Source organism: Gymnoscopelus microlampas (assembly GCF_963454915.1).
Source record: "Gymnoscopelus microlampas genome assembly, chromosome: 14".
Taxonomy (NCBI): domain Eukaryota; kingdom Metazoa; phylum Chordata; class Actinopteri; order Myctophiformes; family Myctophidae; genus Gymnoscopelus; species Gymnoscopelus microlampas.
In genome coordinates, this window is record NC_139951.1 from 32,931,332 (window position 1) to 32,942,724 (window position 11,393).

The 11,393-nt window shown below is 43.4% G+C and overlaps 1 protein-coding gene across 1 annotated transcript in view; it reads left to right on the plus strand.

Annotated features, from left to right (window-relative positions):
* Window positions 1-573: 573 nt before the first annotated feature.
* The window catches only part of bsk146 (brain specific kinase 146), a gene marked incomplete at its 3' end in the record, with an annotated part of 19,811 nt that continues 8,991 nt past the window's right edge, over window positions 574-11,393 (plus strand). The window contains exon 1 of the mRNA XM_084077936.1: window positions 574-608. The remainder of the gene's footprint in view (window positions 609-11,393) is intronic.

An 11,393-nucleotide genomic window follows, 5' to 3' on the forward strand; every position in this document is an offset into this window, starting at 1 on the left:
AAATTATTCAAACCAGTTGTTTTCAAATATTTTCATGTCGTGGACCCCCAAATGAATTATGTATTTGTCCCCCGTTAAGGGCCATTAATGCTGAAAATGTTTTGTGCCAGGGAGCCATGTACCAGATTTGTGTTGTTAAAATGTTTCCAAAATATTCCTAATTTGTCACCCCCCCCAATATTTTTTTGAAAATAGCTGATGTATATATGGATTTTAAAATGTAAAGTGCTCGTGTGGCTAGTGTTTCCTAGAACCCCGGCTGCTTATTTCTCTCACAAAACCTGGCAACGCTTCTCCTCTCTCCTCCTCTCCTCTCCTCCTCCAGTCCCCTCTCTCATCCCGGAGAACAGAGCAATGCGGAGACAATAGGAGGAGGAGGACACACAGCAGCAGCAGCAGCACCAGCACAAGAAGAGGAGGAGGCTGTGGCGAAATGCAAGGGAAAGACCAGGGAGAATGTGATCTCTCTCTCTGCCTTTGGATAGGCGTTGTGTCCGGCTAATCGGGTCTAGTATGTGCGCACAGCAGCCTCTCTGTTCACCACCTGCCCTCCTGGGCTGATCAGGGCGGACGGCAGAGCCCTCGGATGTGAGCCATTGGTGTGTATGGTAAGTAAACAGAATCAACTAGGGCAGGGGTCTTCAACGTTTTCAGGGCCAAGGACCCCCTATAGCTGATAGAGAGATGAAGCAGGGACCCCCTCTCTATATTGTATAACATTGTGTTTCAGATTAGACTTTTCCCCCCCTCTACACCTATAGCTCTTTGCCAAAAAATAGCCGATCTACAAGCTCACAAGGCCTCACAGCGCGAGTCATTGAGAGCTTGTGGATTTGCTATTTTCGGCTAATGTTCCCCTCAGAAAATGAATTCTAGGGTTCAAGTGGTTAATGTAAAAAAAACTAAATCCTATCACACAAAGATTTGGTGGACCCCCTGTAGTAGCTCTGAGGACCCCCTAGGGGTCCCGGACCCCCTGTTGAAGACCCCTGAACTAGGGGTTGATATTGAGCCGCGAGTCAAGCCAATGCGCTTTATCATCCCCACCTGCTGTCTGGATAATGCGCATTTGCCTTATTGCACATAATAACACCGCAATTACTTTGTAACAGTGGTGTGTAATAATTGGGGTTCGGACGGTGGTTGCCGTGTTTGTGTGTGTGTGTTCACTGTGTGTGTTCACTGTGTGTTGTCTTTGGCTCAGTGCATGATCGATTGTCAGGCCTATTTATTCTGTGCAAAGTGTACATTGAAATGCCGTGGTTTTTGCTCCCTGATGGTGTTTGTGCTTCGTAATGTACACAGTATGCAGTACAACTCCCCTCAGCTATGTATTTACCATATAGGCATATCAGATTAAGTTGTCAAATATGTTAGCTTATTTTCTGGGATGTGTGTTATTGATCACCATAATAACCTCCCCAGTCTCTCTCTCTCTCTCTCTCTCTCTCTCTCTCTCTCTCTCTCTCTCCCTCCCCTCACTATCTCCACACACGCACACACACACGCGCGCACACACACACACACACACACACACACACACACACACACACACACACACACACACACACACACACACACACACACACACACACACACACACACACACACACACACACACACACACACACACACACACACACACACACACACACACGGGTCTAGTCGTCTGTGTTTGGCTGGTGACAGCCAGCCAGCCAGCCAGCCCAGGGACAGGGACAGGGTATATAGGGGGGGCTGCTTGCTCCAGTGGCAGCCAGGTGACTATGCTGCATCTTCCTCTGTCCCATGTCCTCTCAGATCTGGGTCCTATTACACTGAGTGACATTGATTTTCATCACAGTCAATGCAGTCAGGGAGAAACTGAGGACACGGGGAGAGAGAATCCTGCTGCTTTATTATTTTAATTATTGTTATTTTTTACAGCAGGTGGGTGCGATGTTGGCCAGTGGTTCTCAAAGTGGGGTTTGGGGACCCCCAGGGGTTCCTTGAAGGGGGTTCCAGGAGGTCCCCACCTAGCAAAATGTGTTGATGTAGCATTGAATTTAACCACTTATACGCCTATACATACATTGGCTATTTTCAAGATATCTTTAAAAAATCACACCTGTGTGAAGGTAGCGGCGCCTTTGATACATTTTGTCTTCAATAAGTGTTTATAATGTGTTTATAGCCACGTGTCACATGAAGCTTGACCAATCACTTTGTTGACGTGTCTGACCAATCAGAACGTTGACGCAAAAGCCAGGTATAGAGCAGGATCCGCTCTATACCTAAAGGTATAGAGCGGCTAGCGCCGCTAAAAATAAGAACAGTTTTGAATATTTGTGAAATATTTTAACAACACAGATCTTGCATGGGGGGGTCCCGTCCCAGGCACAAGTTTGAGAATCACTGACGTATAGCCCACCGAATGCTTAAGCACATGAATCCTATTGCATTCCTATTCTGGGGCAAATGCAGCTGAATAGATGACGTGTTTTGAGCTTGTAGATTGGCTATTTGTGGCAAAGAGATTTGGTGTAGAGGGGAAAAAAGGAGCAGCCCAAGTACTAATCCCTGGACCCGGTCAACTAAGTATATAGGGTTTTAAGTGGTTAACCAGAACGAATAGATACTGTAAATCTGTATTGCTGAATAGCGATGGACTACTGTAGAACACTGATTCTTGACCATTTTCATTTCAATAACCCCCAGTTTGATATGCATTAGGCCCCCCATTTGATACATGTAAAAAATAAAAAATACCCCAAGAGACCCCAATTTACACTGGAAAATCCTCAGTGTTTATTTCTCAGAGTTACAGCCCTGTAAGGGTCCATTTGGACCACTTGGTGTGCACCGTTGTCAACGTTGAGAAACAGTGGACTAGAATACCCCATAGAGCCTACATATCCTGCTTCAGCTGGATGAGCATATTATTGTGGAGATACTAAATGTATGGTTGTTGTATCTCAGATGGGAAGCTGTGCTGTTATAGTAGTGATTTAAATGCTCTCTTGTTGTATCTCCAATGTGCCAAGTGTACATTTTGTTCTGTGTTTTAATTCAAGTCAGGTTGGATGAATTACCAGGTCTTTTTACTTTTATCCAGTCTGTCACTGTAAGTATGGATTTTCTCTGTCTAATTATTATTAAAGAAGGGATACATTCAGGTACAATAGATTGACAGAGATAGACTAAGATTCTAAGTATTTACGGTACACATACTGTAGCCTACATGGAATTGGAACTGGTGAGACTGGCGCATACAAATAGATAAATAAACAGACAGGCTGCAACAAAAAGTAGAATTAAATATAAACATATTTACACACTTTTTGTTTTAGATTTTTTTATAGTATTTTTTCACATTGCAAAGATTATGACAACAAAATATTTACACTAAGTTATGAGAATTTGCTGACTGGTCCCCAATCCCCATAGTGTGGCCTCCGCATCAGAGTCAGAAATTGTTGCTTTTCTTCTTAATGGAAAGAAGGGATGAAAGGGCTGTATGAATTTATGGTAGAACTGAGCGAAATGGACAAAAAACAATATCACAATATTTTTTACCAAATACCTGAATATCGATATTGTGAAGATATCATATTGTGACAATCGAAAGCGAAAGTAGCTCATCTATGGGAGCTTGTAGATCTGCTATTTCAGCTATTTTAGACATTTCTTTAACAGTATACCACATTGTTCTTCCATGTGAAAATCTCTCGACCGCTATGACTCCACAGACAATGGTTGTGTGCGATGAGTCAATGTTATGCTTTTTTGGGGGTTTGTTTGTTGAAAATCGGTTATTTTAGGTGAGTGATGCAGTCTTATGATGATGTATGAATTGGGTTTAAATGTGTGAGCGTTTGAATTAAGCCTTCAGGAAGAGCAGAGACAGAACAGCTGATCAAAGGCAGCTTAAGATATTTCATGCATGAAGGCACACACACACACACACACACACACACACACACACACACAGAGACACACCCGCATGTGCCTATACACGCACACACTGCCGTGATGAGTCACAAATCACAATGTAGGTCACACAGAGAGAGAGAGTGTTAACTGGAGCTGGAAGCCGGTTTACTTTGATATTCATAACCATCAATGTCTCTGTGAGATGCGTGTATTATTCTCTGGATGGAGCCATCCTTATCATATCAAACCATATAAACCACAGCAGGACTTTGGATGATGTCAGACGTGTCCTTGTCTGTCTGTAGACAAATGATTATGTTTGGCTCCAGCAGAGGTGGCCGGTTTGTTCGATTGACATTGGACAGTCGCAGAGTCACCGTTGGCTCTTAGGATGTTTATTGATAAAAATGACAATTTCCCTAAAATGACTCGTATACATTTTTAGGGAAACAACAGTCGAAAAGCCCCACTAGCAGCCCCTGCAAACATTTAACCCATTAAGACCTGAGGCCGCTTCTAAGCATTTTCTAAATCCTAACAGTTTTTTGAAAAAAAAAATATATATATTTTTTTTCACGATTTTTCAAAAATAGCAGATCTACAAGCTCGTAGATCTTAAGTGTACAAATGGAAACAAATGGACCCTTACAGGTCTATTTGGTTCCATTTGTACACTCTCAGAGTTACAGAATTGTAAGGGTCTATTTGGAACCCCCTCAAGGAACCCTGAGGGTCCCCGGACCCCGGTTTGAGAACAACTGCCTGAGACTATAGAGGCTATGCAGAGTTCATCCTAGACTGGGTTCATTTTGCTTTGCAGCCTGTGTGCGTGTGTGTGTGCGTGTGTGTGTGTGTGTGTGTGTGTGTGTGTGTGTGTGTGTGTGTGTGTGTGTGTGTGTGTGTGTGTGTGTGTGTGTGTGTGTGTGTGTGTGTGTGTGTGTGTGTGTGTGTGTGTATGTTTGGAAATGACCGGATTCAGTAGGTATTTTTTACTTTGGGTTATTAAAAAATAGCAGATACACAAACTTATAGCGTGGCACTGAGTGCAGCGCCACAAGCTTGTGGATCTGCTATTGCTTTTCTCAAAATAGCGTAAATGTGTGCAAATCTTTGAATATATATATATATATAATTTTAAAGCGAACATTTTTAACTCAAATCTTTGCTTCTGGGGATTTTACAAATGTCTTCTAAATCCTAATGTTGCTGTAATATCAGTGGTTCTCAAACTTCTTTCATGCCAAGGACCCAAAATCATATGTATTTGTACCCCCCCCCCCGACCTCCAGAATTCCACGATTCTTTTTTCATAGCGTGGCACTCGGTGCTGTGCTATGAGCTTGTAGATCTGCTATTTTTGAATAGCCAAATAAATCTTAAAATGACGCAGATGCGTTCCCGGTCTTAATGGGTTAATAGAAACATAGTGACATGAAGTTACAGTAGGTTAATCCCTCCATCTGCATAATATTATGGCCTGCAGGGTGGCACTAGAGGAAAGGTCATGGGATCACTCAAATGGTCAGCGTTCACCCTCCAGGGATCATTAATGTCTTCAAGCAAGTTGCACGCCAATCCAGCAATTATATTTTTTTGAGATATATTTTGTGCAAGTTTTAATTTTTTGCTAGAAGAAAAGGCCATTGGGTCACCAAGGTCAGTAGAGGTCATCCACTGGCACTTGGGAGAATGATGCAAATTCCTTGTCAACACAGACATTATTTTCCAAGATATCATTTTGGGGACAAAAGTGTTGGACCAACTGAGCAACTGACCGACCGACTGACTAACCTTGTCATCCTTATAACCCCACCTCTTATGGGATAAAGCGTTATCACATGTTTGCCATTCTCTTCCGTAGCATAGAGCTGGAATAATGATAATACATTTCATTATAACTTCTCTACCTGACTTGGTAAACAACACATACTACACAATGTGTGTAGTTTGTTTTTGAAACAGCGCTCACTGTGAATAGAGTGTGACAGTAAGATAGGCACAGAACCAAGGACGCCGAGGCCTCTCGCAGAATCAACGCTGTCCAGAGTGTTTGCACCTTGCACCAGGAACATTGAAAGGCCAATGACACGGAAAAGGATTTGAATAGAGCTTTGGTTTAGTGGCACTGTGGCAATGCCAGCATTTGTGCCATTTTGCTCTAGTTGGGACGGCTCCTGCTGCAGCCATGGTGTGTTGCTGGTATCGTTGCCTTAGCTTATTGAGAGATTTGCCTGCTGAGACTGATCAGATTTGCTCGCTGGTTGCATAAGCAGTCTGGGAGTTTGTCAAACGCGGCCACTGGTCTGTGTTCTGTCCCACAGGGTGTTAGGCCTTATGTTAATGAGTGTTTGTGTTTGCGGCTGAGAGGAGTGGGGGGGTTCTTTAAAAGTAGGCTACAGTGTGTTTTCTGCATGCATCTTCCTCCAAGGACTATGCGCTTTAACCACATAAACCCTAGCATTCTTATTCCGGGACAAACATTCAGCCAAAATAGCAGATCTAAAAGCTCTGCGACACGTGAGCATTTTTGGCAAAGAGATTTGGTGTAGAGGGAAATACCATGGGGGACCTCACCGTTAATGAAGTATAGGGTTTAAGTGGTTTAAGCCTATTACATTTAAGAGCAAGAGACAGAAAGAAAAATAAAATAAAGTTAAGGACTAAACTATTTTCTCAAATAGGCCTCAAATTATTGCACAAAAACGTTCAGCCTTGCTTTGAAGAGGATAAGTTATCGCACGAGTTATTATCGCCTAAATTCATATTTTATGAAAGGAGTCGGACACCTTAATGACAGCTCCTGCTTTTAAGTGGCATTCATAGTATTACATAAGGATACATAAGGAGCGCTGGACGGACAAAAGGTGTCCGTTTTGTCTCCCCCTCCGGTCCCACTGTTAGTTCATCTTCAACAGTCCTTGTCCTTCACTCTTGGCATGTGATAATAATTCACACATTCTTGACATTCTCTCCCTGTCCAGGGACGTCTCTGGATGCAGTTGTCCTTTAGAACATGGTGTGAAACTCTCCCTTTTAGATTTCAGAGCTGCCAGGCACCGTCAATAATCTGCCAATTGTTTCTGCCAAACATGTGAAATGAAGCCGCACGCACACGCAGGTTTGCGGTGCAACATGCTGCTTCTCCACATTGAGTTGAGAGCTGACATTTGCTGTGGCCCTGTGACTCATCCGAATATGAGTCTATAATGCTGCTTCTATATAAGTACAAATACAACAATATGATGTACACACACACACACACACCACACAAAAACCCAAGCATGAGGTGAAGTGAGGTGCCTAGCCGCCAACACAGAACTGATAGTGTACATTAGATAAATATACTCCTACAAAAAAAGCAAGCTAAGAAGCGAGGATGTATGACATCGGATTGTGTTCTTTGGTATGTTGAGTATGGGGACACACATGGCCATGCGCGGTTCTGTCCTGCAGTGCTAAGTAAGCGTTTCACATACCGTGACAGATACAAATGGCATTCTATGTTTACAACTCCTGCAGAGCACAGCACAGCTCAGCAACGACTGGCTGTGTGTGCATATATGCACATGGCCGAGTGTGCCTGAGTGGGAGCATTTTCATTTGAGAGAGCGGGCAAGAGAGTGAGTGAGGGGGTGTTTGAGAGAGAGAGAGAGAGCTATCTGCAGAGTTACAGCTGTGGATACTAGCCCCCTCCACTCCATTTGTCACCTCCACTGATTCATTTCTCATCAGCCTGCTGGTGTCAACTGCTCTTCCTGTCCAGTGCCCACTTTACACAAAAAACGATGTAACGAAGGCAAGGAGTGGGGCAGAGTTACGCTATTTAATGTGTGTGTGTGTGTGTGTGTGTGTGTGTGTGTGTGTGTGTGTGTGTGTGTGTGTGTGTGTGTGTGTGTGTGTGTGTGTGTGTGTGTGTGTGTGTGTGTGTGTGTGTGTGTGTGTGTGAGAGTGTGTGTGTGTGTGTGTGTGGCAGACAAGCAACTGGCCGTTAGTGTCCATTGTTTATAAGCCTGCTTGCCTGGTGGAAAAATCTGTCCCAGAGCCTGCTGGTCCGACCAAGCCTTAAAGCTGTGGCACTGCTTGCCAGACGATAGCAGCTGATACTGTCTGTGTATCACTACATTATTACAAACAAGGTTGTGAGTATGCGTGGTTATTCTTAGTATTCGTTTTCGTATCTAAATGGACACGTTGGTCTTCCGGTTGGTTCCAGGTATCTTTTTGACCTCTGTTGGCTCAGCTGGGCCTTTTCATTCAGGTGAAGCACATCATATGCCAATTGCTGAATTTCTCCGGAAGCTTAATTCTGAAATGAAAATGACACAGATACGTTCCCGGTTTTAATGGGTTAAACATTTTAAATGTAACATTTTAGGATAGGCTATGGACAGGACAACTATATGAGTGCCTGATTATTGTGTGCTTACCATCCACTACATATGATTGGAAAGTTGATTACTGTATATATCTTATAGGAATTATAAAACCATGTTAGATACAATCAGGGACAAGAAAATTATATTTGTATCCAAAGAATAATAAGAAAGGAGAAGGCATAGAATGCAACCCAGATAGGAATAGGAATAGAAATAGGCAGAACCTCTGCCCCCAAATTTTCATACGGCCTGTTATAGCACCAGCATGAGGCCGATTTTGCTAAGTACACATTTTTTATACTCCTACAGATTTTGTCCAAACATAACGCAACTCTGTACACATTTAGGAGTGGCCCGTCATTACACAAACCCCCAAATAGGCCACGCTCGTTTCCATCTGACAATAATTGTGTAATATTGTACCACTGACACTCTCTCTCTCTCTCTGTCCATACACTAGTTCCAGCCCCAGTGATGTCACAGTGTACCTTGGACGACAGAATCAGCAGGGTTCCAATCCCAATGAGGTGTCCAGAAATGTGTCCCAGATCATCACACACCCTAACTATAGCAATGTTACTCTTGACAACGTCATTGCTTTGTTAAAACTTTCCTCCTCTGTTCGATTTACTGATTACATTCGACCTGTCTGTCTGGTGGCAAAGGGAAGTGCCTTTAGTGCTGGCAGCACCACCTGGGTTACCGGCTGGGGATATATCAACACTGATGGTGAGACATCTTCAGCATGTTCAGTGATTGTAATATGTGTTTTTCTCATAAAGAATAAAGCACACGTAGACAAGGCAGCTTAATTTTTATTTTTTTTTATGTTTATCCCACGATTTTGTAACCCCTATTTTTTCACCCTAGTGCCAATGCCTAAGAGTGTAATCCTGGGCACTACCTTCCCTCTGCCAACCTAGGGAGGCCAGGGCCGAGCTCATGCCTCCTTCAATGCATGAGAGCCAACTGACCTTCTTATCACCTGACAGGGGGGAGTTTCTCTGGTTGGACGTAGTAGCGTGTGGAAGGAACACGTTATTCCAACCAGTTCCCTTCCCCTCCATCAACCCCACCCAGGGTATGGGCGCTGATGACGCCCCCAGCGGCCACAGCGTCCCCGGTGGAAATCGAACCCAGGACCTTCTAGCTGTGAGGCGACAGCGCCACCGACTGCGCCACCGTGCCCCTAAAAAGAAAGTGGTTTTAAAATGTTCTGTAGAAACCAATGACTGTCCATTAATTTTTACAGTCTATGGTGTGGACACACTATTGTTTCTTCAGAATGCTTACTTGATTGAAACTCTCTTCTCACAGTTTTTAGAGGGTTGATTTTATTCATGTGTGGACACGCTGGTGTCTCTTCAGATTACCTATAATACTGAAACTCTTGTGACAATGTTTACAGTAGAAAGGTTTTTCTCCAGTGTGGATACGCTGGTGTATCTTCAAAGTGCTTAATGCACTGAAACATTTCTCACATAGTTTACAGAGGAAGGGTTTTTCTCCAGTGTGGATACGCTGGTGCTTCTTCAGGTCCTTCAACACACTGAAACACTTTTCACACTGTTTACAGAGGAAGGTTTTTTCTCCAGTGTGGATACGCTGGTGTATCTTCAAAGTGCTTGATTCACTGAAACATTTCTCACATAGTTTACAGAGGAAGGGTTTTTCTCCAGTGTGGACACGATGGTGCCTCTTCAGCTCCCCCAAAACACTGAAACGCTTTTCACATTGTTTACAGAGGTATGGTTTTTCTCCAGTGTGGACACGCTGGTGTATCTTCAAAGTACCTGACACACTGAAACTCTTGTCACACCGTTTACACTGGAAAGGCTTTTCTCCAGTGTGGACACGCTGGTGTATCTTCAAAGTACCTATCTGACTGAAACTCTTACAACACTGTTTACAGTGGAAAGGCTTTTCTCCAGTGTGGATACACTGGTGTTTCTTCAGGTGACCTAATGCACTGAAACTTGCATCACACTGTTTACACAGGAATGGGTTTTCTCCAGTGTGTATACGCTGGTGCTTCTTCAGGTCACCTAACACACTGAAACTCTTGTCACAATCTTTACAGTGGTAAGGTTTTTCTCCAGTGTGGATACGCTGGTGCTTCTTCAGATTACCTAAGGCACTGAAACTCTTGTCACAATCTTTACAGTGGAAAGGTTTTTCTCCAGTGTGTATACGCTGGTGTTCCTTCAGGGAACCTAATACACTGAAACTCTTGTCACAATCTTTACAGTGGAACGGTTTTTCTCCAGTGTGTATACGCTGGTGTGCCTTCAGAATATCCAACCGACTGAAACTCTTGTCACACCGTTTACAGTGGAAAGGCTTTTCTCCAGTGTGGATATGCAGGTGGGTCTTCAAAGTACCTGGCGTACTGAAACTCTTACCACACTCTTTACATATGTGGTTTTCTTTCCTGTATAAGTCATCAGATCTATCTTTACTTTTCCTGGCCGAGTTAAAGTCTTGGTAAGGTCTTGATCCATCAGTTCCATGTCCTCTGCTCTGGCTGGTTATAGAGCTGGCAATTTGAACGGCCGCTGGTTCTTCATCACAGCTGCTGCAATCCTTGGACTGTGATGTGGATGTAGATATTTGTTCTCTTTCGGCTTGGAGATCTGTCCTCATCTTCTCTTCGCTCACTTCTCTCTCTCTCTCCTCTATAAATCTGTGTTTTACTCAGGCTGTCTCAGTATATTGTTCTTGACTATACACTATGTGTCTTGGACACAGAGAAATTTGAAGTCTATTGGCCTTTATGGGGCAGGAAGATTTGCCCTCACTCATATAGTCTCACTCAAACTCCTCAGTTTCTAACTCGAAGTAACAATGTCTCTTTGATGTACTGTTCTTACAGTATATAGCATATGTTGAGCGGATTTTTGGTCTGATGTCACACACAACACAAACTGTTGCCAAGCATTCCAAACTGCTGGTTTGCGCAGGCATCATTGCAATGAATGAATTTGTCATCAGTAAATTTGGAGGTTGGACATCTTGGAGGTGGAGTCGTGATCACGTAAGTGTGCGGTAAAATGTTGTCGACGGGACTCATCTATCTAGAAATGTGCAAAATAGCGTTGAGCGTTC